General features: G+C 43.7%; 1 long non-coding RNA gene and 1 gene segment (V, D, J or C); one reads left to right on the forward strand and one right to left on the reverse strand.

Moving 5' to 3' along the window:
* LOC131484766 (immunoglobulin kappa light chain-like) overlaps positions 1-27488 on the forward strand; it is an 85602-nt gene that overhangs the window by 25788 nt on the left and 32326 nt on the right.
* LOC131484772 (uncharacterized) overlaps positions 17515-27488 on the reverse strand; it is a 37895-nt gene continuing 27921 nt past the window's right edge. The window contains exon 2 of the long non-coding RNA XR_009248441.1: positions 17515-17716. This is a non-coding gene — a long non-coding RNA (uncharacterized LOC131484772). The remainder of the gene's footprint in view (positions 17717-27488) is intronic.

Raw genomic sequence — 27488 nt, forward strand, 5'->3', positions numbered from 1 at the left:
TTGGAAACTCCTGCAATCTCTGCCTCAGTTAGAAACCACTGCATGAATTTCTGGAACAGCAGAGAAACCTGGATCTAGGCATTTCTCATAAGGAATCGTGGGTCACTATGGGATTAGCTGGGTTTTCTCACAAGGGTTAAAAAAACTCTACTGGCGACAATTTTCCAGCTTTAAGTGTTGGGCGTCCTGGTTCCACCGCTGGATTCAGAGTTTCGTAGGTATATGTAACCTGTGACCAGAATATTTACCCGTGAGTTTATCCTCTAGTGGGTGACAATTTGCAATTACTTAGAAAGGTTGAACAGTTTCAATCATTGGTCCCAACAATCTACTCAATAGACCTAATGTTGGGGAAGCTCCCTCTGCTGGATGGCTTGATCTCAGTTCTCATGCAGGAAAGCTCACCTTTTATCAGAAAGACCTTGCATTTGGGCTCAGTCAGGACACAGGCTTCTGTGTGTCTCTCATCCTGGCCAAAGCAGAATGAGTTTGAGCCATTCAGGCTGATAAAATTTATAGATCAAAGTCTACAGGATGTATACCAGCCTCATACACTCACCCCTCGCACTCTGGCTCCCGGATAATGGACTCACACACTTTCACTAAAAAGACCTCTTCCCACGGAACACAAATCACACCTTGGCTTCCAGTTTCACGGATCCCAATGAACAGCCTGTGACACAGAAGCAAGACTGCGATAAAAGTCACCTGCCTAAGTCCTTGGTCTCAGTAGATGGTCATCAAGATTAGAGATGCCTGGAGTCCTGCTCCCTACTTGGATCTCATGGAAGTTCTTCTTACATCGCTCACGAATGTTTATTATTTGAGTGTAATGTGCAGCGACCAGCTTTGATGGCATCCATTTTATTGTCCGGGGTACAACAGAGTTTGTAAACACGCAGGAGAGAAGGGTTCTTTTTTGGAATTAGGAGCCCTCTTCTTCAGTCTACAGGTAGTGTAGGAAAATTACAAAGCCTTTTCCTGATCAAGAAAGAATTTTTAAAAGATTATATATTTCCTGGATGTGTTCAGGCAAGAAAATTAGAGATAAGCCACCACACAGGAGACTTTTAAAGTTTTCATGTTAAGTTTCATAGGCAATAGTAATACTCTTTGAAAAATCAAGCATTCTGAAGAATACTTTGTAAAAATAACATTTCCAAATGGATACACAGTAAAAGAAACTCGACAGATGAATAATTCTCAGCCATATTTCCACGCTTGGAGGTTTCACACACAATAATGTAGAGTGTGATTTTTCTCTCGGTATAGTTGACACACTTTTCTATAATGTGACTCGTAATCTAACATCTGTACTTAATAGTTCTTCCAACTCAGCTAGGATGTCTAAGATGGTCTTGTATCTTTCCTCTCTGTTTTTGTCCTTGTTTTTTTCCATTTTCAACTGCATAACTTTCTGAACGAATTCACTATCAGGATTCTTTAGGAGCGCTAGAACTGCCAAGAATAAAATTCAGCATGCCTTGGCTAGGGTTGTAAATAAGATCAAGGAAGGAAACACACAAAAGGGTAAAAAAAATGTCAACCAGCAAAATATGGAACATGGGATATTATACTCTTATTTCTATCACAATATGTCATCAGCAACCAACTCCCTCCACAGAGTTTACTTTTTTTTTGGGTGGGGGGGAGAGAAGAGAGAGAGGCATAGAGAGAGAGAGAGAGAGAAATGACAAAGCACACTCAACAAGGGGAGAGCAGGAGGACAGAGAATCCTAAGCAGGCTTCACACTCAGCACAGAACTGGACATGGGACTCAATCCGACGACCCTGGGATCATGACCTGAGCCCAATTCAAGACTCCAACACTTAATGGACTGAGCCACCCATGTGTCCCAGGGTTCACTCTCCATATCACTTTTACACAATATCTCTCAAACCTTGGTACAAAATCTTTTTCCTAGAGGATTTCTGGAAGATATTCACACTGACCTTATTTCTGTATCATACCTACAATTGTATGTATTTGTGTTTTTTTCAGTTCAGTATGACTAAGTTTAAATTACCTGTGATCTAATAAAACAACAAATCTATTCTTCCTGTAGTTCCAGCATTTTGGTCATAGGACAGTGACTCTCATTGTGAGGTCACTTGAAGCTGACACAATTGTCACGATTCAATATGACATACGTCAGGCTGACACAGGAAGAATCATCAGGTCGTGTCCCTATTTAATGAAGGATGGTTGGTAAACCGATGCCCCCCAGCAGCTCTGAACATGCACTCGATTCCACAGTGACTGTCCTTAAATGAAGATCCAGGAAATGTCAGTCATAGATACAGGCGACACCCGTACATTAAATAGTTATCCCAGGTTTTGCTATTCTCACATACGCAATCTCTTTTTGAACTCATTGACTCGTGGTTTTTGCTGCCTAACATACCCGTGTGAGACTTAGCTTCTCAGACAGCGCTAACAAGAAACCAGAGCCTCTGACAGAAACTGGTTATGTGTGATGAGAAGCCTCCATATAGGAAGGGATTTTCTAAGCATCAAATGAAGAAAATGATACATTACAAAACAAAACATCATTCATTCTGTCCAATCTACTTAGATTTTGCTTCCCTTAAGAAATCTCTTTGAGGGGCTCCTGGGTGGCTCAGTCGGTTAAACGTCCGACTTCGGCTCAGGTCATCATCTCGCAGTTCATGGGTTCAATCTCCATGTCAGGCTCTGTGCTGACAGCTCAGAGCCTGGAGCCTGTTTCAGATTCTGTGTCTCCCTCTCTCTCTGACCCGCTCCCATTCATGCTCTGTCTCTCTCTGTCTCAAAAATAAATAAATGTTAAAAAACATTTTTTTAAATAAAAGAAATCTCTTTGATTTGGGGTTTGTGTGTTTCTGTGTGTGTATCCATATCTCACATATACCATATGGTGTGTGCGTTGTTGGTCTTTCTGTCTATCTATCTATCTATCTATCTATCTATCTATCTATCTACCTACCTACCTAAATATCTAGGGGGACAGAGAGAAGAATGACAGGATACACACCATGTTGTAACAAATGGTTATCACAAATTGCATACTCACTGCCTGAAGCATAAAATTGGTTCTCCTTTCCTATTCTCCAAAGCAGGGCTATTAGTTCTCTACCTGTGAGTGAGAGATTCTTTTCAGTCAAGGTGTTTTTACTTTCATCTTCTCGAAAGGTCCCAGGGTGAGTTTAATTCATTATTTAATCGTGATTAAATTATCTTAAACCATTAACCTGGAAACAGCAGATACCAGAGGCTCTAGAACTCTCTTCAGCTCATCCTGTCGTTTGGAGATACTCTGCCAATCAGCTGGATTGGGGTGACACTGTTTTGTCCCGGACATTAGCTGAGAGGAATCCAAGCAGGACGGCCATTCACCTGCCAGAAACTGACTCTGGACACTTAAGTCTACATCTTCAGGGTATCTGGAACTTTCTCAGAACCGTGGGGCTATGGGCACCGTGTCCCCCCAGAGATCCTGACCTTCACAGTTAGATCCTTCTGCCCACTCAGGCAGTAAGGAATTTGTCTGTTGGTTTTCCTCCCAACACAGAAGACATTTGCAGTTATTTTGCTCACGGGAGAGGCACCTGTGCCCCCTGCCTTTGGCTCTTTCCACTCTGCCACACCCACCAGGGAATTTGCATCTTGTCCCCTGGGGAGGACCTTCCCTCTGACATAAAGGCCAGCTCTGACCTTCTCTCTACCTGTTAGGACTCATCAGTTCAGCTTCTCAAAATGAGGTTCCCTGCTCAGCTGCTGGGGCTGCTGATGCTCTGGATCCCAGGTGAGGGCAGAGGGGGGATGAGAAAGGAGAGCGGGGTGTGGAGGGAGAGCTCTGGGGGCGCTACTGCTCCCCACGTGTGTTCTGTCCACGGGTGGGACTGCCCTCCAGCAGGGGAATTTAATTTGGGGGCCTGGGAAATCAAGAAGAAACTGAAAGGAACCAAGAGCAGTGCTTTAGTGAGATTCTGGAAAAGAAGAGGCCACTTTGTGCCTGCAATTCTTTGGAAACTGGATACATTTAGAGGATGAACCAAATCACCAAAAGTGATTTAGCCTTAAATACAAAAACATTTTAAATCATAAAAATGGCTTCTAAGGTTTCTGCATAACGTTGTGCTTCTCTCTCATTATTTTAGGATCCAGTGGGGATGTCGTGATGACGCAGACCCCTCTGTCCCTGCCCGTCACCCCTGGAGAGCCAGCCTCAATCTCCTGCAGGGCCAGTCAGAGCCTCCTGCACAGTAATGGAAACACCTATTTAAGTTGGTACCTGCAGAAGCCAGGCCAGTCTCCACGGCGCCTGATCTATAAGGTTTCCAACCGGGGCTCTGGGGTCCCAGACAGGTTCAGTGGCAGCGGGTCAGGGACAGATTTCACCCTGAGAATCAGCAGGGTGGAGGCTGACGACGTCGGAGTTTATTACTGCTACCAAGCTACACATGCTCCTCGCACAGTGTTTCAGCCCCAAACACAAACCTTCTGTCTGGCGCATCACCTCCCTCCACATGTGTGGCCTGAGTGGGGAGCAGACACAGCAGAGGCTCTCAGTGGCCCTACGAGGCAGATGCTGGAGAAGTCAGGGCATAATGTGCAGCTGCGGGCTCTGGACCATGTCGTGGCCCCTCAGCTGCGACAGCCCAGCGCGGCATGACCCGCACGGGAACGGAGGTGATCACAGTGACTTCTGAGCAGTAAGACAAAAGGGAGAGCACACCTGCACCCCGTCCAGACGCTCCCGGCTGTGTGCCTGGGTCAAGTACATTTTGTCACTGAAGGCTCAGCAATGGAGGCATATTTGTGACAACACAAGTTGAATACATTTTGGAGCTAACAAATTTGGCTGTTTTTCAATACGGTAATATTTGGTACCGTGTAGAAATTATTTTTTGTTTTTGTACTCTCTGAACTTCTTCATTACCACTTACACTAATCCCTCTTGTACAATATTCTCCAGATGGCATTACATACGCACTACCCCCACAGCAAATATGACTGAGAAGAATTCTTAAAAGTGTCTGGGGTTTGAGCACCAAATAGACTTTTGTAAATTCACAGCACATATGAGCTTCTAATCCTGTAAAGAAGATGTGGTCTACACATACAAGGAATTTTACTCAGCCATTGAAGAGAAGGAAATATTGCCATTTGCAACAATGTGGGTGAACCGTGACGGTATTGTGTAGGTGAAATAAGTCAGACGGAGAAAGACCTAGGCCATATGACGAGGATTTCATTTATGTATGGAACCTGAAAAACAAAACAAACAACAAACAACAAAAGCATAAACAGACACGTGAATGCAGAGAACAAACTGATGGTCGCCAGACAGGAGGTGGCCAAAGGGGATGGAAAAAACAGGCGAAGAGGAATGAGAGGGACAGGTTCCCAGTTATGGAACGAATAAGTCACTGTGATGAAAGCATAGGGAACACAGTCAGTGCTCTTGTCATGGTGCCTGTGGGGACAGACGGGAGCTACACTTGTGACTTGTGGTGACCACAGCATAGCGTACAGACTTGTCTAGCCTCTGTGTCGTACACCGGAAACCAACGTAGCATTGTGTATCTCCATACTTGAATAAAACAACAACAACAACAACACACGCGTGCATGCATGCCTGTGCGCACACACACAGAAGAACCTATTCTAAAAGAGTGTATTTGTCTCAATGACCTTTCTCTGAGAGAAAAAGGGAGTTCTTAGAACTCCAAAGTAAGATCTGAGAAAACAAAACAAAACAAGCGGGAAGATGTAGAGCAGAGAATGTCCCTCGTATACCACAGGAAGTGTACAGAATGATATGAACTTTGTTTCCCAAAAGGGAACATTTTAGGATCACCTAGCCTAAATATTATTTTGGAGATGACAAATTTGGTGCGATATTGCCAAAAAAGATTTCGTGTGATAGATAAATATATTAGTTTTCCAGAACATGGTCTTACCTAAAAATGAACCCGTATTGTATGTTCCATTGAAAAAATATATAAATTATATGCTTTGAGTAGATCTCAATTAAAACAGTGCTCAAAAATTCTATGTGACCTAAGTTGGGCTCATGTCAATTTCCTGTCATAACACGATGCACTAGAAGTAAAAGAACGATTAAATCACCACAATAACATGATCCTGATTCTGGGTGAGTAAATAAAGTTTCTTTATTGCCTATAACTGCCTATTCCAAGATACTGGACTCCATGGTCTATGTAATTAACATTCGGGGATTCGCATGTACTCCCTGCCTCTACATATGCACAGCCCCACCGCCATCAATATCCCTTCCCAGAGTGACACATTCGTTACTGTCAATGAAGCTACACTGACACAGCATTATCACCTCAAATGTACAGTTCCCATCATAGTTCACTCTTGATGTTGACAATTCGAAGGGTTTGGACAAATGTACTATGTTGTGTATCCAATACAGTATCACACAGAATAATCTCACTGCCCTAAAACTCCTCTGTACTCTGCTTATTCACCCTTCTCTCCCCTCTAAGCTTTGGCAACCGCTGAACTTTTTACTGTTTCCATGGACAGCAGATTATGCCTTTGCAGCTGAATCACGTTTCATTGCTTAACGCACCATAGTTTATTTATCCATTCACCTTTGGAAAGACACCTTGGTTGCATACGAGTTTTGGAATGATGACCAAATCTCCTATATACATCGGTGTACAGGTTTTTCTGTGGCCATAAGTGTTCAGCTCCTTTGGGTAAATACCAAAAAATTTGACTGCCGAATTGTTTGGTAAGAGTACGTTTACTTCTGTAAGGACCTGCCAAACTGTGTTCCAAAATGGCTGTTCCATTTGTGCATTTCCACCAGCAATGAATGCTAGTCTGCTTCTCCTCATCCTCACCAGCATTTGGAGCTGTCTGTGTTCTAGATTTTGGATATTTAACTAGGCATATAGTCTTGTTGGGATGAGCACTGGGTATTGTGTGTAAGTGATGAATCACAAGAATCTCCTCCTGAAGCCAAGACTCCATTGTATGTTAGCTAACTTGACAATAAAGTATTTAAAATATATATGCAAATAAAAATAAATGGGTGCATAGTAGCATCTCTAATAACATTTCCTAATGACACATAATGTTGGTTATCTTTCCGATTTCTGTTTGATATCTGTATATCTTTTTGCGTGAGGTATCTGTTCAGACTTTTTCCCCCTTTTTGAATTGGATTGTCTCTTTTTGTTGTTCTAAGTATTCTTTGTAAATTTAGATAACAATCCTTGGCCAGATGCGTTTTTGCAAGTATATTCTCCCAGTCTGTGACTTGTTTCCTTATACTCTGGAGAATGCCTTTTACAGAGTAATTTTTCTTATTGCAACTGGACCTTGTTATTTCATACATTGATAAAGAATATATCACTATATTGCTAATTTTTGAAATATTTTGATATCAGTATTTAAATATAATTAGTTTATTTTGTAATCTTATGCGTTTTTTTGTTTTGTTTTGTTTTGTTTTTGCTTTTAAAAACATTTCTATGAAGGGCACTGATGTGACTAGGTCGGTTAAGTTTCCAACTCCTGATTTCAGCTCAGGTCATGATCGTGTGTGGTCTGTGAGATCGGTTCCAAATTGGGCTCTGTGCTAATGGTGTGGAGCCTACTTGGGATTCTCTATCTTGCTCTTTCTCTCTCTGCCCCTCCTCGCCTTTGTCTCTCTCTCTCTCTGTCTCAAAATACATAAACATTTAAAAAAAAAAAATTTTTGTGTGAGTAGGCATCATAGATTAAATCTGACTACACAGAGGGAGATCTCACTTCGTATGTGACTAAACAGTGAAGAGAAGACACTCTCAAAATGGTTGGGACACATGAAAAACAGAAGGTTGCTGGCTGGATCACCTGACAGAAGTCACTTCTATAAAACCCTAGTGTGGTGCAGATTGCTGTCTCTTCTCCTTGGCTATTGTCAGTAAACACAGCAATTCGTTGAAATGTCATTTCCTTAGAGGTTATTTATTTACTTATTTTTAAAGTTTATACATTTATTTATTTTAAGAGCGACAGAGACAGTGTGAGTGGGGGAGGAACAGAGACACAGAGGGAGAGAGAGAGAGAGAGAGACAGAGACAGAGAGAGAGACAGAGAGGGAGAGAGAGAGAGAGAGAGAGAGAGAGAGAGAATATCCCAAGAGGCTCTGTGCTAGTAGTTCAGACGTGATGTGGGGCTCGAACTCACAAAACCCTGAGATCATGACCCGAGCCGAAACCGAGTCTGAGGCCTGACCGACTGAGCCACCCAGGAGCCCCAAGATTATTTATTTTTTATGGAGGTGATCAACTAAGTCTTTCATTTGCCAACACATTGAATAGTTGAGTTGTTCTCGATTTCTCTCAACCTATCTGGGTACATTGTATCATTACCTTCCCCCAAGCACCACCCAGAATGGAGCCTAAGTTTGCTCATAGCTTGTGATTCATGAGTCTTTTATCCAACTTACTTGCTGGAATAGGAGTGGAAGGGAGAGCTGGGCTGCGGACCCTTTAAGGTGCTCCAGTTTGTCTCCATTTGACTCCATTCCATCTGGAATTCCCTTAATGATCAGTCACCTACATTACCTAATAAAGATTACAAACTCTTTCCGCCAATCACCTCTCTGTCCCTTCCACCTCTGTTTGTTTTCCTGCTCCCTCCAGCTTCAGGTGGGGATGCTCCGACATTTCACACGGGAAAAAAATATCTGGGGTTCAGAGAATGCCTTGCCATGGGTCATTAGGTAAAAGCAACGGAAACTGGAGTAAAAGGACAAAATCTTCTCAATGATTGTTGTTGTTTTCAGTTGAACCCCATAAAAGCAGAAACCCGTGTAAAGTTTCTCTGCTCTCCCACAAAAGAGAACATACAAATAACTTTTGACCCTCCCTTTTCTCTCTCTTAATTGGACTTCATAAGCAGAAGTTTTAGAGGGAAAGGGGACTTGGAGTTCTCTTCCAAGCAGAACTCATTCCTTTCCTAACGAGAACCTTTTTTGTTTACTTAGCATACTTTCTTTTAGATACAATACTTGCATTCCATATTTCATTTTTTTAATACACAAATACATCTGTGCTACCAAAAAGCGCTCCAAGTGAGGAAGGGACCTCAGGCAGCGCTGTCCCTCCAGGCAGTCCACAAGGAAGGAGGGCTAAAGAACCACAGTCCAGATCTCTGCTCTGGCGCCCTGGAGACTGTGGTAGAGCAGCCAGGCGAGGCCACCCGACCTCTGAAATGATGGTGACCTTACAGAATTCCTGACTTATGCCTGAGAGATAATGGAACATACATGTATTTGTCTCTGTGCCCCATCCCTGGCACAGAGGTCCTAACCCCCTTCTAATTTCCTAAGTGATAAGGGCACTAGGAGCAGGTCTTATTCTGGGAAGATGACTCTGAGTGGGCTCCTAGATGGGTGCTGCTCATCAGAAACACCGAACCATGATTAGAAGCATGGAATTTACAGCACCCTCCCCCATCCTCTAGAGAGAAGAGAGGGGCTGGACACAGAGATAATAACGGATCCTGTCAATGTGAGCAAAGCCTCCATAAAATCCCAACAGTGCGGGGCTCCAAGAGCTCCCAGGTTGGTGAACGCATCCACCCTGGAGGGTGATGCACCCAAACCATGGGGACAGAAGCTGCTGCCCGCAGGACCTGCCTAGAGCTCCCCTGTGTGTCTCTCCATCTAGCTGTTCATCTGTAACCTTTATCATATCCTTTACTAAACTTGGAAACATAGGTCGGTGTTCTCTGAGTTCCGTGAGCTGCTCTAGCAAATTAATCACCTCAGGGAGAGATGGTGGAACCGCCCCCACCCCCATCCACGGCTGGTGAGCGGCAGGAGTTTCTTCTTCACCTACTGGTAGACGCTGAGACTCCTTATGGGCTGGTCCTTCTCAAGCTGGGTCTCCAACCCGCCTTGAGGAGCCACAGGCAGCTGCCGTAGCAGGTGAGGTGCGGACACACAAGCTGCCCAAGAGCAGACCCGGACCCAGGAGGCTGTGCTCCTTGTGAGACTTCATCATGTATGTGCTTGGTGGCGTCTACACAGCAGGTCACACACAGCCACCTGGCTTTTATGGACTGGAGCGTCTCCACCACCGGGTAGTTATCGGTGCCCTGTGTCTGTGAGTTGTGACACCTTCCCCACAATGTGCAGGGGGCACTCTGCCTCCTCCCTAAACATTCACATAGGATGGACCTGGAACCAAATTTGAGGTCTTCCCTGAAACCAAGTTGAAAGTCATTTTTCTTGCCCATCACAAAGTTCAAAACGTGCCCTAATATATAAACAAAATGCTAGAGTGACGGCAAAAATAATATTATAAACTCTTCTTGCTTTCAATAAAAAGCAAAAATAAAAGTGAAAATGAGGCAACCTGAGAGGAAATTAGGAACCAATATTAAAGGGCCTGCTTCTCTGACAAGTGGATCAAAGAGGCATAAAAAAGGTACAGGATGAAGAGGAAGAGATGATACCACAGACAAAGGTCTGGCCCATGGGTTCCAATTCGCGTCAACTCTGGAGAGCCGTCATAGCTCTGCACCTGCCTGCGGAGACGGCTTCGGCTTTTGTCCGCCTGCATCACAGCCCAACTTCCTCCTCTCCCCAGTCCTGCTTTCTCCTTCCGGAGATGTTCATCCCAAGAATATTCCCCAATCAGCATCCCATGTGCTAAATTCGATGTGAGTCTGCTGTCCAGGGAATAATGCCCGTGACCAAGGACGTCAGAGAGTGACACAGGCCAGATTGTCATAATGACCTTCATACACAAAAGGTGTTCATTTTCCAAAATGAGCAGGGGCAGAATATGGCAGAAATAGGGATCTGTGGCAATAGACAATTGATCACATGTTGTAGGATATTAAATCAATGTGTAGACACTTAGAGAATTTTGTCTCTCTTACTGGAAAACTCTAGGTCAGGTGGGCTGAAGCCTAAAAAGTCACTGCTTCTGACTCAGGTCCTTGACCTCAGCCAGTTCAACGTCTCAAGCTCACCGACTGAGGGCAAGGCCAGGTCCTGGAAGAAGGACCCTGAAGTGTTAACAGAGATATATTGAGCAAATTTTGTTTCCTTATTTTCTCTAAGGAACTAAGAGCTCAGGGCTGAGCTCAGAATGTTCTTTCTCTGCACTGATGAGGGAGCTCTCTGCTCGGAGGAGACAAGAGGGAAGGCCATGCTCCAGTGGGTGGAGAAGGAAACATTACTTTGTGCTTAGTGTTTAGTGTTTAGTGTTTGAGAAGTTAGAAGGGACAAAACTGACGGTTCTAATGTAAATAGTTGTCTTAATGGTGCCAGAATTTTCCTCTGGAGTGTTGCATTGACAGGATATGCTACTGCTGTGGAAATCTGCACTCAAATCATACCTCTCTTATTTACAGAATAGACAGTTTCAATACATCACATAAAGATCAAACAGATTAGTGTCCTCTTCAAGTATTCTTTCCTCTCTCTCGCTCACACTCTCTCAGTTGAATCAAACTTTCCTGTAGACAAAAAGCAAGCATACAAATAAAAAAAAAACAATCTATCTATCTCACATTCAAACAGTGGAAGATGGCACAAAAACAGACACATAGACCAATGGAATAGAATAGAAACCCCAGAACTCGACCCACAAATGTATGGCCAACCCATCTTTGACAAAGCAGGAAAGAAGACAGTCTTTCCAATGGAAAAAAGACAGTCTCTTTAACAAATGGTGCTGGGAGAACTGGACAGCAATATGCAGATGGATGAAACTAGACCACTTTCTTACACCATTCATAAAAATAAACTCAAAATGGATAAAGGACCTGAATGTAAGACAGGAAACCATCCAAACCATAGAGGAGAAAGCAGGAAAAGACCTCTCTGACCTCAGTCGTAGCAATTTCTTACTCGACACATCCCCAAAGGCAAGGGAATTAAAAGCAAAAATGAACTACTGGGACCTCATGAAGATAAAAAGCTTCCGCACAGCAAAGGAAACGATCAACAAAACTAAAAGGCAACCAACGGAATGGGCAAAGATATTTGCAAATGACATATCAGACAAAGGGCTAGTATCCAAAATCTAGAAAGAGCTCACCAAACTCCACACCCGAAAAACAAATAATCCAGTGAAGAAATGGGCAGAAAACATGAATAGACACTTCTCTAAAGAAGACATCCGGATGGCCAACAGGCACATGAAAAGATGCTCAACGTCGCTCCTCATCAGGGAAATACAAATCAAAACCACACTCAGATATCACCTCACGCCAGTCAGAGTGGCCAAAATGAACAAATCAGGAGACTATAGATGCTGGAGAGGATGTGGAGAAACAGGAACCCTCTTGCACTGTCGGTGGGAATGCAAATTGGTGCAGCCGCTCTGGAAAACAGTGTGGAGGTTCTTCAAAAAATTAAAAATAGAAGTACCCTACGACCCAGCAGTAGCACTGTTAGGAATTTACCCAAGGGATACAGGAGTGCTGATGCATAGGGGCACTTGTACCCCAATGTTTATAGCAGCACTCTCAACAATAGCCAAATTATGGAAAGAGCCTAAATGTCCATCAACTGATGAATGGATAAAGAAACTGTGGTTTATATACACAATGGAGTACTACGTGGCAATGAGAAAGAACGAAATATGGCCCTTTGTAGCAACGTGGATGGAACTGGAGAGTGTGATGCTAAGTGAAATAAGCCATACAGAGAAAGACAGATACCATATGGTTTCACTCTTATGTGGATCCTGAGAAACTTAACAGGAACCCATGGGGTGGGGAAGAAAAAAAAAAAAGAGGTTAGAGTGGAAGAGAGCCAAAGCATAAGAGACTCTTACAAACTGAGAATAAACTGAGGGTTGACGGGGGGTGGGAGGGAGGGGAGGGTGGGTGATGGGTATTGAGGAGGGCACCTTTTGGGATAAGAACTGGGTGTTGTATGGAAACCAATTTGACAATAAATTTCATATATTGAAAAAAATAAAAAACAAAACAAAACAAAAAAAACAGTGGAAGAATATTTTTTAAATGACAAGAAAGTCATGGGATTTCATCAGACTTCTCAGAGCAGAAGTTCCAGCCCTCACGGGAGAGGCTTTGGGGTTCAGAATAAAAATTCCTACAGAGAGTAAAGAGTTCATAAAAGTAGAGAGATGACCAGGTGGCATATGGTCAAAGGAAACTTCTGTCTCACTTTTCCCTATTAGACTGTGGTGATTTGGGCCTCCCGAGGGGGTAGCATCCTTATAAGAATAACCTTCACAGGCAACGTAAGACATTGCAACCATTTCTCCACAGGACTCAGATGAATCTCAGGTATCTCGACAACATGTATTTCCTTATTTATTTATTCCAAGGAAAGAGAAAAAAAAGAAATTACCATATTGGGAAGTAATTCAGATTACACAGGTAGAGCCAGGGATGTGAATGTTCTAGATCACTGAAGCTCATAAGTGACCTGCTTCACATGGGCAAGACGTCACTTATAAAGTCAGAAGATCAACACATTCGTAGGTGTATGTGAGCTGCCTGTGACCAGAATATTTATGCGTGAGTTTGTCCTCTAGTGGGTGACAATTTGCAGTTACTTAGAAAAGGTGACCAGTTTCACGCAGGTCCCAGGAATCTACTCAACAGGCCTGAAACTGCAGAAGCTCCCTCTGCTGGATGGCTTGCATCAGTTCTCAGGCAAGAAAGCTCCCCTTTTATCAGAAAGAACTTGCACTGGAACTCAGAACACAGGCTTCTGTCTCTCATCTTAGCCAAGGCAGGAGGGGTTTGAGCTGTTCGGGTAGATAAAATGTATAGATCTAAGTCGACAGGATGTATAACAGCATCACACTCCCCACCCCGCACACTCTGGCCCCGGGATAATGAACGCACATGGTTACACCCACAAGACATCTTCCCAAGGTACACAAATCCCACCCTGGCTTCCAGTGTCACAGATCCCAGTGAACACCCTGCGGCACAGAAACAAAACTGCAGTGAAAGCCACCTGGGTAAGTCCTTGCTCGTTTCGTGGATGGTGGCCAAGACTGAGACGCCTGGAGCCCTGTTCCCTACCCGGACCCCATGGAGATTCTTCTTACACCACTTACAAATGCTTATTCTTTGCACGAATGTGCAGTGACAAGCTTTGATGGGGTCCGTTTTATTGCCCAGGGTACGACATAGTTTATAAACACACAGAACAGAAAGATTCTTCTTTGGAATTAGGAGCCCTCTTCCCTCAGTCTACAGGTAGTATAGGAAAATTTCAAAGCCTTTTCCTAATCAAGAAAGAATTTTTATCAGATTTCACGTTTTCTGGATATTTTCAGGCAAGAAATTTTGAGATAACCAAAACCAAACGGGAAAGGAAACTTTTAAAGTTTTCATGTTAAGCTTTGTAGGAAATAGTGATACTCTTTGAAATTCAAGCATTCTAAAGACTTCTTTGTAAAACAAACATTTTCAAAACTGAAACACACAAAAAAGAAACATGATACATGTATAAGTTTCAGCGATTTTCCACACTTTGAGGTTTCATATATGATAATGTGGAATGTGATTCTTTTTTTTTTAGTATAGTTGACAGTGTTATATAATGTGATTCATTATCTAACACCCGTAATGAGTAGTTCTTCAAACTCATCTTAAGATTTATAATATTGTGTTGTATTTTTCCTTTTTTTGTCGTTATTCTTTTCATTTTCAATTGCTTATCTTTCTAATTCATTCACTAGCAGGATTGATTAAGAGGGCTGGAATTGCCAAGAATAAAATTCAGGATTGCATTGGGTACCACTATAAAGATCAATGAAGAAAACACACAAAAGGGTAAATAAAATGTCAACTAGTATAATATGGGACACGGTCTATTATACTCTTACTTCTATCACAATATGTCATCAGCAACTGGGTCCCTCCACAGAGTTCAGGCTTTCCTTTTTTTTTTCTTTTTTTCTTTTCTTTTTTCTTTTCTTTTTTTTTTTTTTTTTTTTGAGAGAGAGAGAGAGAGAGAGCGCACACGCGAGTGGGGGAGAGGCATAAGGAGAGATAGGGAATCCCAAGCAGGATCCACACTCAGTGCAGAGCCCGCCGCAGGACTCAAGCCCACAACCCTGGGATCATGACCTGAGCCAAAGTCAAGACTCCAGCACTTAACTGACTGCGTCACCCAAGGGCCCCAGGGTTCACTCTGAGTATCACTGTTACACAGTATCTCTTCAAACCTTGGTTTGAAAATCTTATTCCTGGAGGATTTCTAGAAGGTATTCATTCACACTGACCTACGTTGTGTAATCATGTCCACAATTGTATGTATTCAGCTTTTTTTTTCAGTTCAGTATGATTTGGGGTTAATTTGCCTGAGATCTAATAAAACCACAAACTCTATACTTTCGGTTTCTCCAGGATTTTGTTTATAGGACAGTGACTTTTGTTGTGTGATCATTTGAAGCTGACACAATTCTCACAAACGAGTCAATATGCCATACGTCAGGCTGACACAGTTAGAATCATCACATCATGTCCCTATTTAACAAAGGATGGTTGGTAAACTGATGCCCCCCAGTGGCTCTGAACCGTGCCCGATTCCACTGTGACTGTCCTGAAATGAAGATTCAAGAAAATGTCAGTCATGGGTACAAGTTATACCCAGACATTAAATAATTATCCCACGTTTTGCTATTCTCACATGCAGAATCTCTTTTTGAACTCATTGACTCATGGTTGTTGCTGCCTGACATAAACCAGTGCGAGACTTAGCTTCTCAGCACTAACAAGAGACCAGAGCCTCTGACAGAAACTGGTTATACATGATGAGAAAGTCCCTGTATAGGAAGGGATTTTATAAGCATCAAAAAGAAAATGAAGGGGTGCCTGGGTGGCTCAGTTGGTTAAGCGTCTGACTTCAGCTCAGGTCACGATCTTGCCATTCCCAAGTTCGAACCCCACATCGGGCTCTGTGCTGAGAGCTCAGAGGCTGGAGTCTGCTTCGGATTCTGTCTGTCTGTCTCTCTCTCTCTCTCTCTCTCTCTCTCTCTCTCTCTCCCTCTCTCTCTCTCTCAAAAGTAAATAAATATTTTTTAAAAAGAAAATGGCAACAAACTAAAATATTTCAAAATGAAACATTGTTCACTCTGTCCAATCTACTTAGAAAGTGCTTACCTTAAGAAATCTCTTTGATTTGGGGTGTGTATATTTCATATATACCATATGGTTTGTGTGTTATCTGTCTATATTATCTATCTACTTAAATATCTAGGGGGAGACAGAGAAGTATGAGAGGATACATGCCACACAGTAACAAATGGTTACCACAAATTGCATACTCACTGCCTGAAGTATAAAATTCTTTCTCCTTTCCTAGTCTCCTAGGTAGGGCTCTTAGTTTTCTACCTGTGAGTGAGAGATTCTTTTCTATATGTCAAGTTCTTTTTACTTTCGTCTTCTCATACAGTATAATTCCTGAGGTCCCAGGGTGAGTTAATTCATTATTTAATCATGATTAAATTATCTTAAACCATTAACCTGGAAACAGCAGATACCAGAGGCTCTAGAACTCTCTGCAGCTCATCCTGTCGTTTGGAGATACTCTGCCAATCAGCTGGATTGGGGTGACACTGTTTTGTCCCGGACATTAGCTGAGAGGAATCCAAGCAGGACGGCCATTCACCTGCCAGAAACTGACTCTGGACACTTAAGTCTACATCTTCAGGGTATCTGGAACTTTCTCAGAACCGTGGGGCTATGGGCACCGTGTCCCCCCAGAGATCCTGACCTTCACAGTTAGATCCTTCTGCCCACTCAGGCAGTAAGGAATTTGTCTGTTGGTTTTCCTCCCAACACAGAAGACATTTGCAGTTATTTTGCTCACGGGAGAGGCACCTGTGCCCCCTGCCTTTGGCTCTTTCCACTCTGCCACACCCACCAGGGAATTTGCATCTTGTCCCCTGGGGAGGACCTTCCCTCTGACATAAAGGCCAGCTCTGACCTTCTCTCTACCTGTTAGGACTCACCAGTTCAGCTTCTCAAAATGAGGTTCCCTGCTCAGCTGCTGGGGCTGCTGATGCTCTGGATCCCAGGTGAGGGCAGAGGGGGGTTGAGAAAGGAGAGCGGGGTGTGGAGGGAGAGCTCTGGGGGCGCTACTGCTCCCCACGTGTGTTCTGTCCACGGGTGGGACTGCCCTCCAGCAGGGGAATTTAATCTGGGGGCCTGGGAAATCAAGAGGAAACTGAAAGGAACAAAGAAGTGAGACATTTAGTGAGTTGCTAGAAAGGAAGAGGCCACTTTGTGCCTGCAACTCTTGGGTTATCTTTGGAAACTGGATATATCTACAGTAGGAATCAAATCACCAAAAGTGATTTAGCCTTAAATACAAAAACATTTTAAATCATAAAAATGGCTTCTAAGGTTTCTGCATAACGTTGTGCTTCTCTCTCATTATTTTAGGATCCAGTGGGGATGTCGTGATGACGCAGACCCCTCTGTCCCTGCCCGTCACCCCTGGAGAGCCAGCCTCAATCTCCTGCAGGGCCAGTCAGAGCCTCCTGCACAGTAATGGAAACACCTATTTAAGTTGGTACCTGCAGAAGCCAGGCCAGTCTCCACGGCTCCTGATCTATAAGGTTTCCAACCGGGACTCTGGGGTCCCAGACAGGTTCAGTGGCAGCGGGTCAGGGACAGATTTCACCCTGAGAATCAGCAGGGTGGAGGCTGACGACATCGGAGTTTATTACTGCTACCAAAGTACACATGCTCCTCGCACAGTGTTTCAGCCCCAAACACAAACCTTCTGTCTGGCGCATCACCTCCCTCCACATGTGTGGCCTGAGTGGGGAGCAGACACAGCAGAGGCTCTCAGTGGCCCTATGAGGCAGACGCTGGAGAAGTCAGGGAATAATATGCAGCTGCGGGCTCTGGACCATGTCGTGGCCCCTCAGCTGCGACAGCCCAGCGCGGCATGACCCGCACGGGAACGGAGGTGATCACAGTGCCTTCTGAGCAGTAAGACGAAAGGGAGAGCAGACCTGCACCCCGTCCAGACGCTCCCGGCTGTGTGCCTGGGTCAAGTACATTTCGTCACTGAAGGGTCAGCAATGGAGGCATATTGGTGACAACACAAGTTGAATACATTTTGGAGATAATAAATTTTGCCATATTTGGATATATTAGGATACAATAATATTTGGTATTGTTCAGCATTATTATTTTTATTTTCCCACTTTCTGAACTTCTACTTTACAAGTTACACTAACCCCTCTTTTACTATGTTCCTTAGACAGCATTACATACACACTATCCCCACAGCAAACGTGGCTGAGAATGATTAATAAAAGGATTTGATGTTCAAGCATCAAAATAGACTTTTGTAAACTCCTAGCGCATATACGCCCCTAATCCTATAAACAAGATGCGGTCTGTGTATACAATGGGATTTTACTAAGCAACAAAGAAGAATGGAATCTTGCCGTCTGTGACAGCATGGATGGACCACGAGGGTTTTATGCGATGTGAAATAAGCCAGACAGAGACTAACAAACACCATGGGATTTCATTTATATGTGACATCTAAAAAACAAAACCCACAAACCAACCAAACAAAAGCGGAACCGACCCATGAATACAGAGAACAATCTGGTCGTTGCCACAGGGGAAGGAGACAGGAGGGAAGGGCAAAATGGCCGAATGGGAGTGGAAGGTACAGGCTTCCAATCATGGGATGAATAAGGTTCACAGAGAATATGGTCATTGATATCGTAATAGCGGTGTAGGGAAACAGACAGTAGCTACACTCGTGGTGAGCTTAGCGTTGCATATGGACTTGTCACATCTCTATGTTGTACACCAGAAACCACTAGAACTTTGAGTATCAACTACACTGCAGTAAAACAACAACAAATACACACACACACACGCATGGGCGCACACACAAAAGAACCTAATCCTAGAAGTTTTTATTTGTGCCTCAATTCCCTTTTTCCGAGAGAAAAATGGAGTTCTTGGAATTTCAGAGTGGGTTCTGAGCATTCAAAACAACCTAAAAGAGGCAGAGCAGAGAATGTACTTCATATAGCACAGGAAGGATGCAAAATGATACGAAATTTTTTTCCCAAAAGGTAACATGTTAAGACCACTTAGCCTAAATATTATTTTTGAAGCAACAAATTTGGTACTATAATGCCAACAAAGGTTTCATGCAATAGACAATGGCATTAGTTTTATAGGACATGGTCTTATCTGAAAATGAATCTGAATTGTATATTCCGTTGAAAATGTATAGATCAGGACGCCTGGGTGGCACATTCGGTTAACCATCCGACTCTTGGTTGGGGCTCAGGTCATGACCTCAGGGTTCAGGAGATCGAGCCCTGCATCAGGCTCTGTGCTGACCTTTGGAGACTGCTTGGGAATCTCCCTCTCTCCCTCTCTCTCTGTCCCTCCCCTGCTCTCTCTCTCTCTCTCTCAAAATAAATAAACATTAAAAAAATTTTTAATTAAACTCAGATTTACACAAAACTATTTGTGTGAAGAGCTAAATCATTTTTAAACATGGTTCTATAAGCATCACCAGGTCTAGATATATTGAAATTTATATTTCAAAATGATTCATCAGAAATGTATTGTAATGTTGTCATAAACTATAAAGTATTCCTCAAAGTTCAAGTGACAGTTGCAACAGCAAAAAATATTCCCTATCAGAATTAAAAATGATCAAAAGACATTTGTGGTCTTGTATTTGCCAAGAAAGACTCATGTCATTTTCAATCATATATGGAAATTGAATTTGCTAAAAGTACAAATTTTGATGCCATAATAAATGAAATTGCAGAAAAGCAATCCAGAAAAATCTTATAACCAGTCAAAATGTCACATTAATCAAGTATTATCATCTATTATATGTACATATTTGTTGTATTTATAAAATTATAACACACAAATATTATTTTTGCAAGTTTATCTGTAAACTTACTGCAGGTTTATTGCAATATTTGCAAGTTTATTCCCAGTATTATTTTGCAAGTTATAACACACAAATATTATTTTTGCTAATATTTATTTGTCTTTGTTTGCGGCAGTCCTGTATGTCCTCGCTGGCCACCAGAGCCAGGAGATCAAGGAGCACATCCCCTGGATGACAGCTGTATAAGCAGAGGCGCCAGACAAGTGCAGAGGCTCTTTCCAGGGAGACCCCAGGCACCTGGAGCTGGGCAGAGAGAGAATGGGAAGACAGTGCAAACAAGGGTTTCCCTGATTTCCAGCGAGGAATGCAGTCAGCCCCTAGATGTGTTCTATATTAGAAAGCCTAACCTTCGGGCAGCAGCTTTTAAGATATGAAAATAGGCTTCTCTGAGGGTAAAGCTGGCAGGTGGGCGTTTCTGCCTGCTCCCTCTGTGCCGAGCCCTGAGATCGGTTTCTTTGTTTACTGTTGTCTTGTGGGTCTCCTGCAAGCCCCGCTGGCTTCCAGATCACAGTGTTTTTGGTGGTGTGTGGGGGAGGGGGGTTTCCTCAGGTAGAAGTCTTACAAATTGGGGACCTAGATGTTGGGTCCAAACTCTTCACTCTTCAGGGAAAAGCAGGGAGTTACAAGTTCCCTCCCGATCGTATGTTATTGTATTGAGGGTGGAGTTTATGGCAAGAATGGGTCCCAGCTTTGTGCACCTGTTTCAATCTGGGTGTTTCCTGCTTACCCCCACGTGTAGGAGTCCCTCCTCTCGTTTCTGGATTTCTTGCAGTGAGAGTTGTCCCACGTGTAGCTGTAGATTCCCGGTGTCCCTGGGAGAAGGTGAGTTCAGGAGCCTCCTACACCACTGTCTTGGACCAGAACTTCTTTCTCTTTGCATGTTTAAGGTAGAAGTTTGGATCATTGATATTCAATGTTTCCTCTTTTTTATTTGAGCATACGTGATGCACAATGTGATACTATTTCAGGTGTACAACATACTGATTCAACAAGTTTATACATTATGCTATGCTCACAGCTGTCACCATACAATGCTATTACAATATCACTGGCTATATGCTTTATGCTGTAAAAATATTAAATAAGTAAGTATAAGTAAATAAACATTTCCTGTTTCTGAATACAGGAATTTAATGCTATTAATTTCCTTCTAGGTATTGTTTAACAACATCCCACAAATTTTGATATGCTGTGCTTTTCTCATCATTTGGTGATACTTAGTATCATCTAATACTCACCATTATTACAATTTATGATTCTACACGTAAGTGATATAGAAAGGTATTGCTTCATATTTGAGGATTTTCTGAATAATTTATTGTAACTGCTTCTAACTTAATTATTTTGTTGCCAAAGAACATTTTCTGTCTGCTCTCCACACTTTTAAGTTTACTTAGACTGGTTTTACAGCACAGGGAATGGTTCATCTTGGTGCATGGTCCATGCACTGTACACCAGGATACACATTTTTCCACTTGTGCTAGACCGTTCTTTAGCAATTATTTCACGTTGGTTGGTAATGTTGCTTACATCTTCTCTTCCCTAATAGTTTTAGTCTTGTTCTATCATGAGCTGAAAGAAGTGTGTTAGATATTTGACTACTTTTATGGAAATTGGCAAATACTACAAACCAGAATTTTATTTTTCTGGAGATCTGGTTGTCAGGCATTCACGAGCACAATAATGGTACAGTGTAGGCTATAATTGTTTCGTAATCGTTCTCTTTTTTCTGTTTCTACCACTGCTTTCTCATTGTTGGTGGTCCTAGGTCCTCTATCACATATAGTGACTCAAAACGATGCATAGAGCTGTCTGAATCACATACTTTCTGGCAGCCTTCCCTTAGATTCAGGCACCTCTTGCCAACGAAAGTGAAAATCTCTCAGAGGGGACACTCGTATTCAGGCCTTGTGCCGAGAAAAGACGCCAGGGACAGCCAGGCCTTAATTAGACCAAACCAAAGGGTCCACAGTCCAGGATACTACCCCACCTGCTATCAATGAGTTTTATCATCTCAGGAGAGGAAGAAGGAAGAGTATACCAGGCACAGTATTGTAAGAAATTTGTCTGGGTGACTCAGTGGGTTAAGGGCCCAACTCTTGGTTTCCGCTCAGGTCATGACCTCCTGGTTCATGAGTTCGAGCACCGAGCCTGCTTGGGATGCTCTCTCTCTCACGCTCTCTCTGCCCCTCCCCTACTCACTCTCTCTCTCTCTCAAAATAGATAAATAAACTTTAAAAAAAAAAAAAAAAGAAGAAGAGCATCTCCAAAGCATTGTATGTTTAAGCAGGACGATGATCCTGGAGCTCCAGTGAGCCCAGATGATTTGTCAATGTAATTGAACACAATAATGAGTTACAGAAAAAACTAATTCAATCATATGGATAAATGATCGGAAGCTAGCTGATAAACTTTCACATATATTTCTAATTTTTAATTACAAAGTCTCTTAGTATACTAGGAATAGCAAGAGTTAGGATGCATATACCTTTTCAAACGGACTCATTTGTGAAAATAAAGAGAAGGTGCTCTGGATGAGAACACTGGAGCTGTATCAGGCAAAAAAGAAGACACAATTACCTCAGCCATGATTATGCAAAGAGAGAAAGTTAATACACAAAATGAGAAAAAGGTAATATACGAAATAAATTCACCTCCACACTAAAGAATGATAGCGTCCATGGAAATAGGTGCTAGGAGGCTGTGAGCCTGCTTCACTGTGCAGGCCTCCAGGGGCAGAGCCCAGGCTTCCTCCAAACACGTCAGCTGTCTCCCTTCTTCTTTTCCCCCATAGCTCATAGTATCTATTCTAGGGAACGTATTGAACCAGAACTGGTATTTCACACCCATCTCCAGAAGATGGTTTTAATATATTCATATTAAAGCTTAAAACTTAGATGGCCATCTAACTTTTCTTCTCATTCTTGGAAGGTGCATCCTTGAAAGTGGGTGATGGATGTGCACTGGGTGTTGTGTCTAAGCGATGAATCACGGGGATCTACCCCCAAAACCAAGAGCACACCATATACGTTGTATGTGAGCCAGCTTGACAAGAAATTATATTAAAAAAAAAAAAAAAAAAAGAAGGTGCCTCCTCGCTTCCAGTTACAAACTCTTAAACCTTGTGGACAAAAGAGGATCAGAAAAATTAGAGATGCTTTCTTCTTACAAACACGCTGGAGGAGCTCCTCTGGGACTGGATGTGAATCCTGCGTCCGATGAGAACCCCCAGTTGGCACTGGGCCCTACAGGGGCCCTGCTTCTGCGGCTGCAGCCAGACCCGCCCAACCCCTCACTGATTTGCATGTTTCCCCCAGAGAATCCACATTTCTGCTCTTCAGGATCCCCATAAATAGGCTGCTCAGTGAGTCGGGGCAAAAAAAGAACCTGAGGCAGGCCCTGGATTGAACATGGGGGTCCTGACCCAGCTCCTCTGCCTTCTGCTGGCCTGCCTCCCAGGTGAGGAGGGCGGCGCAGGGGACATCCCCGAGATGGTGGCCGTTCTCTCCTCCTGACTGGGGGGTCTCCCCAGGGCTCCGTGGATCTCTGACCCGGGATCTCCCCTCCCCGCGGAGACCCAGGTGCTCTCAGCTTAGGAGACCAGGACGCCAGAACCTTCTGGGAGGGAATGGAGTGGGATCTCGTAAACAACCATGACTTTGTGTTTTGTTTCCTTGCCAGCTGCCGGCGGGACCGCTGAGTTGACTCAGTCTCCCACCCATCTCTCTGTGTCCCTGAGAGACAGCGTGTCCGTCATCTGCAGGGCCAACGAGAGCATTAGGGATTACTTAAGCTGGTATCAGCAGAAACCAGGCCAGCCTCCCAAGCTTATCATCTATGATGCCGATAACCTAGAGTCTGGCGTCTCAGACCGCTTCTCTGGGATTCAGTCTGGCACAGAATTCATCCTCAAAATCAGCACAGTCGAGGCTGATGACACCGCCGCTTATTACTGCCAGCAGGGTTATGCGCTTCCTCCCACGGTGCTGCAGCCCCGAGCATAAACCCTCCTCCCGGGCTGGGGCTGCTCCTGCGGCGACGGTTGTCAGGTGGTCGGGGTTCCAGCAGCTGCACTGTGCCCTGCGGTCTGTTGGTCGGGGCAGGGCGTGCTCTGGGGAAGGGCTTGCGGGGCTCAAGGGTGATGGCCTGCAAGGGACTTTGTCCTTCCAAAGCTTTCTTTCTTGACACCCCCAAACCCTCAAACCTTCAATTAATCTAATATTGAGATCTCTAGGGGAGCCTGCAAAGAAATTTGTCCATGGTCCATGGTCTTTGAATCCCATCTCTGAGATCCACTCTGAGAACTTGGGGGGGGAGCCTATATCCAAGAAAATGCTACTACCACTACTAAACAGCAATAACTACACAGTCCATTGCCATTTGCCGAAGTCTTGAAGACCTGCTATGCGTTCAACGATGCACTAAGGCCTTACCCATCTCGAGGAATCAGTCGCACAATAATCCTCTAGAGATGAGAAATCAGAGGAGCTCAGGGCTCAGGGCTCAGGTACCAGTGCTTGTAGGGAAGAAGATGGAAAAAACAATCTGATCCTTGAGTCTGTAATGCCTACTCATTGGTGAATTCATTCATTTAAAAAATAAAGTGCATTTGCTGTGTATAACGTGAATTTAAAGCGTACACCTGGATGAACGTGACCATATGCATCCCCCCTCGCACGAGGACTCAGATAGACAGAGACGGTCTCCAGCGTCACACTCTTCCCTCATGCTCCGTCCGGTCAATTCCATGCTCCGTTCCCCCCTCCCCCCTGCCACCAGAGGCCACCACCACCTTTCTGTTTCCTAACCGTGTAGAGCAGACTTCCCCTGTTCTTGTACTTCATACAAATGGAATCGTAAGGTACGTCCTTTCTGGTGTCTTGCTTCGTTGGCCCCAACACGTTCTTTGAACTTTCTCTATGTTGTTAGCGGGGCAGTAACTTGTTCCTTCTCACTGCAGAATAGTTTGTTGTTACAAGAATACGTCACGATGGCTGCATTTTTCAATTAATGAATTGTTTCAGATTTCAATGGGTTATCAACACAGTTGTGAAGAACACTCTTTCAAAGTCTGGTGGATTTATGCACTCACTTCCCATGGGTGTGTTCCTAGGCATGGAAGCGCTGAGTCACAGCGTTAGCCTAAGGTTGGTTTTGGTAGATACTATGAAACAACTTTCTGAAACGGGGAACGTCTTTACGCTCCACCGACCATGTATAACATTTCCACTTGCTGTAGATCCTTTCCCAATAGTTGCTATTGTCAGACTTTTTATTATATCCATATTGGTGGATCCTGAAGGAGTATTGTTAAAATTTACATCTCCTTGATGACTAATGATTGTAAGTAACTTACCATATTTACTACTGAGTTGCTATTTAGATAGTTTGTTTCTTGGGCAGTGCCTGTTCTAGTCAGACACACACATAGTTGGGTCTTTTTTGAGAGTACTTTGTATTCTGAAAATGAATCTTTTGTCAGAAATGTGCATGAGAATATCTTCTCCCATCTTACGGTTTCTCTATTTACTTCCTTAATGATACATTTGAAAAGCAATTATTAACTCTAATGAGACCTAATCTTTTTTCATTTCTTTCTCCTGCCATTTGGTGTGGAGGCAGGTGGGTCTGTGTAACAGATCTGATGTCTATTCTGCTCCCTCTTGTTAGTAAACGGCTTCATGCGTGGCTCAGAATGTCTGAAACTTGCTTGCACTGTTTTCTGGTCATCAGATTGAGGGGAGGTAGCTTATCCTCACCAACATACCTCTCAGTGCCTATGGATATAACCACAAATGATAATAATTTCTTAGTTGTGCACGCCTGGATTGACATTGGTCCATTCACCCAGGGGATATTGGCATGAGATGCCTCCAATGACATGTGTTCACTGATTTAATGGGAATGGACAGAGAGGCGGGCCTGTGGTGAGCTGCTTAGATTCCCCTTCATGATAAAGGATTGCTGCAGGTGCTGTGAGGGCTTCCTGCAGGCCACCCTCCATTGTTCGCCCTCCAAGGAGATCACCTTGGCTGAAGAAGACCGCCTAGCCTAAGGTTACACTTCTTTTCCAGGAAAGACAATAACTACTCGACGCAAGGGTACAAAGGCCCAGCCCTCTTACGCCAATCCAAATCAATTCTGTAGAGCCACTGCCTCTTCTAGACCTCCCTATGGGGTTGGCAGTGGCTTTTCTCGAGACTACGTCACAGCTCAATTTCTCTCTGTCCAATCCTGCTTCCTGTCTCTCCTTTCCAGGGATGCTCATCTCAAGAACACTCTTTAATAAACAGTCTAAACTCTCTCTCTCTCTTCGGGGCGCCTGGGTGGCGCAGTCGGTTAAGCGTCCGACTTCAGCCAGGTCACGATCTCGCGGTCCGTGAGTTCGAGCCCCGCGTCAGGCTCTGGGCTGATGGCTCGGAGCCTGGAGCCTGTTTCCGATTCTGTGTCTCCCTCTCTCTCTGCCCCTCCCCCGTTCATGCTCTGTCTCTCTCTGTCCCAAAAATAAATTAAAAACGTTGAAAAAAAAAATTAAAAAAAAAAAAATAAAATAAACTCTCTCTCTCAGAGTTGGTTTCTCAGGGAATCTTGGGATTCCTATGGGGAATGGATTTCCCATTGTCGCCCTGTGACAAATGGAATCAGGGAGCAGCACAGGCCAGGTTGTAGTGATAACCTTCACAGGTAACGTGTGTATAATTACCAAAAGGGACAGCAGGTGCCGAGTGACGTCAGAAGTAGGGATCTGTAGCAGAGACTAATCGACCATGGGTTATTGGGGATTAAATTGATGTGTAGACCCTTGGAGAATTTCATTCATATGACTGGAAAACTCTAGGTCAGGTGAGCTGAAGCCCGCACTCACATCTTCTGACTCAGTCCCTGGATCTAAGCCAGTTCATGTGCCAGAGAGCACTGCTTGAAGCTGAGGCCCCATCGTCTTGAGAAACAACCCTGAAATTTAGCCACAGATGTTTGGAGAACATTTGCTTCAATATTTTCTGAGAGGAACTCAGGACAATTTCCTCAAAGCAAATGTGAACTAGAGAAAGGAAAATACCCACATTTTCCCAGCCATGTAAGGTCTCCAAGTTTGTCTAATATTTAAGTGTCAATATGAATTTTCATAAAAGCCAGTTGGTTATCAGAGGGACACCTGGGTGGCTCAGTTGGTTAAGTGTTGACTTCGGCTCAGGTCATAGTCTCACGGTCCATGAGCTTGGGCCCTGCATCGGGCTCTGTGCTGACAGCTCGGAGCCTGGAGCCTGTTTCAGATTGTCTCCCTCCCTCCCTGCCCCTCTCCTGCTCGTGCTCTGTCTCTCTCTCTCAAAATTAAGTAAAAACTTTTTAAAAATTATAAAAAATATTACATCTTCATAAGAAACTGATTTGCCTGGGGTGCCTGGGTTGCTCCGATGGTTGAGTGCCCAACTTTTGATCTCAGGTCAGGTCATGATTCTAAGTTGTGGGATTGAGCCTCTGTCCAGCTCCAGGCTGAGCATGAAGGCTGCTTGGGATTCTCCTCCCTTTCTCTTTTTCTCTTTCTCTTTTTCTTCCTCTCTCTCT

This window comes from Neofelis nebulosa, chromosome 9, assembly GCF_028018385.1.
Source record: "Neofelis nebulosa isolate mNeoNeb1 chromosome 9, mNeoNeb1.pri, whole genome shotgun sequence".
In the NCBI taxonomy this organism is placed as follows: Eukaryota; Metazoa; Chordata; class Mammalia; order Carnivora; family Felidae; genus Neofelis; species Neofelis nebulosa.